Source organism: Arachis ipaensis, chromosome B09 (assembly GCF_000816755.2).
Source record: "Arachis ipaensis cultivar K30076 chromosome B09, Araip1.1, whole genome shotgun sequence".
Taxonomy (NCBI): domain Eukaryota; kingdom Viridiplantae; phylum Streptophyta; class Magnoliopsida; order Fabales; family Fabaceae; genus Arachis; species Arachis ipaensis.
Genome location: NC_029793.2, coordinates 2,088,211 through 2,090,916, shown reverse-complemented (window position 1 = coordinate 2,090,916; position 2,706 = coordinate 2,088,211). Strand labels below are relative to the sequence as shown.

The 2,706-nt window shown below is 25.6% G+C and overlaps 1 long non-coding RNA gene across 1 annotated transcript in view; it reads right to left on the bottom strand.

The window, feature by feature from the left end:
- The window catches only part of LOC110267308, a 24,663-nt gene that overhangs the window by 3,774 nt on the left and 18,183 nt on the right, over positions 1-2,706 (bottom strand). Inside the window, exon 2 of the long non-coding RNA XR_002354785.1 lies at positions 1,638-1,642. This is a non-coding gene — a long non-coding RNA (uncharacterized LOC110267308). The remainder of the gene's footprint in view (positions 1-1,637; positions 1,643-2,706) is intronic.

The window sequence follows — 2,706 nt, the reverse complement described above, 5'->3', positions numbered from 1 at the left end:
CGTTCCTTTTTATTTATTTATTTTTTAGTTTTTGTGTACATTATGCATAATATACATGTTGTGATGAAAATTCATAAGAAAAGCTATTGCATTGAATGTGAAGCTTTTATGAACTTGGGATTTATTTCCAGCTTAGGATAATGCTACTAACATAAGGAGAACTGCCATTAAAGCTTGAAAAAATGTAATTATGTTTAAATATTTCATCATTCTTTTCCCTTTTTTTTTTCAAAATAAAGTACTTTTTGTAGTATTATAATTTAACAACAATATGCTCTTATTAAGCAGAAGAGAAGATATATAGTGGAAGAATTTTTATATATAAAGAAAAAGTTATCACAAGAATAATTTTATAAAATAAGTTTAAGTTAGTTTTAATTTCTATAAATAATTAAATTACATTGAACATACAATAATGATTTTTAATTAATAAACTAAATAGTTAGTGAATGGCAATGAATAAACGAGCAACTTTTTCTTTTAAATGTTGGAATGACCCACCATTTCATAATCACCACAAATCCTAATCCTTTTATTTATTATATGTATTATGGCCAAATACTACTGTTGGAAACCAACTTGGGTTGGTCGAGTAGTCGGCTCATTCGTCTGCTTAAGCAAGTATTGGAGGATTTGAATCCCGTTTTGTGCATGCAACAACACATTGGTCAGCGACAGACCCTGTGGGCAATTTGCTTATGTATAATAATTTCTTATGAAAGGCAAGTAATCAATATGCAAACCGGTGGTATGAGATTTTGAATATGGAACAAAAATCCATTTAAAATTAGTTAAAAGTTGTTTTATTTTGGATAATAATATCCAATTTAATTCATAATTTTACACGCGAGTTTAAATTTTGTAAATATGTCTCATATTAATTTTTGAAATAATTTGGACACATAAATATTAACGGAGTATCAACATTATATTAAAATTTATAATATGATGTCAGTTTTAGTTTTTGGGATAATTTCGATACATAAATATTAACAGAGTATCAACATTATATTAAAAATTATAATATAATGTCAATTTTAGTTTTAGTGCTCATCAAATAATTCAAAAATAACGTTGTATCACGTGTTTAAATTATTTAAAATAAACTGTGTTTTATTTTTAGACTAATATGCATCATATTTACAAAGTTTGTGAATTAAATAAAAATAATTAAAATTTTAGAGACTAAATTAAAGTCTATCTCATATGCAAGTTAAAGACTAAATTAAAGTCTATCTTGCATATAAGTTAAGTACTAAATTGATTTTATCTCTCTTATTTTATATGTATTAATTACCTCTTATTAAAAAAGAAGAGAGAGATGCATAATGGGTTCAGCATAGGAGCATTATTGGGACCTAGAAAGTGATGGGAAGGTCCTACATAGGTACATGTCTTCTAAATTCAACGGCTACAATGCAAGCGTGATAATTTTTAAATAATCGATTAATTTCTTTTAATAATAATAAAATAATAATAATAAAGGTTCCCGTCAAAACATAAAATAAAACAAAGGTAGTTCGATCGTGATCTCTCTGGTTCTCTCCATTGGATATGTGACAAGATTACAAGAAGCTCAGTCACGAAATTACAAATTCTAGGGATATGCATTGGGGACGGGAGAAAGCTCGTTTAACCTTATCTTCTAACGAAAATAGTTGAAAAAATTATTTTAAATCAACTTAAAATTATTTTATTTTATATTTATTAATTATTTCTAAAATAAATACATAATATTAAATATAACAAGTATATAATTTTAAATATTATATACATAAAATTATAGATATTAAATTAAATAAGATAATTTTATATTATTATCTCTTTAATGTTGCTCTTTTGAATAATATACATTAGGGGTGTTCAAATCCAAACCGATCCAAATTAAACCATTCATCTAATTCGATCCAAACCGAAAACCGATTAAAACCGCACTAATTCGGATTTGATTGGATTTTATTTTTTATAAACCGCTGGATTGGATTGGATTTCGGATCTACTTTTTATAACCATTCCAATCCAATCCAAACCGCACAATGTGCCATAATATTAATATTTTATTATTATGTTTACAATTATACTTATAACATGTTCAATTTGTTATACATTTTTCTATTATTCATGTATTATTATTATTTAATAAATATTTTATGTTGAAAATGTTATTTATTTATTTATTTTAACTAACCTATAATTTTATTTCTATTGTTATGTTATCGTTGGCTTTTTAAGATATTGTTAAGACTTGTTATGTCATTGTTGATTATTTAAAATTTGATGTTGAGACTTGTTATATGTATTTAAATTTTTTATTTTAAAAACCGTAAATCCAAACCGATCTAAACCGCTTGTAATCGGATCGGATCGGATCGGATTTCCAAAAAAATTTCATCCAATCCAAACCGCACCGCATATAAATTAAGCGTTCGGATCGGATGACTTTTTCCCTTAAAACCGAACCAAACCGCACCGCGAACACCCTTAATATACATTATGCTAAGAAATTAATAATCATTACAAATTAAAAAATTAATTACTAAACTACTTAAATAAGTATTGGAATTCGAATTTTGTGTTATGCGTGAAATAATTATTAACCAACAATAAATTTTTAAACAAAACTCTAATTCACCACGAATTAATTATTAAGCTGTTGGACTTAAAAATACTGTATAAATAGTTATTTTAAACAGGAGAGAGTCTTCA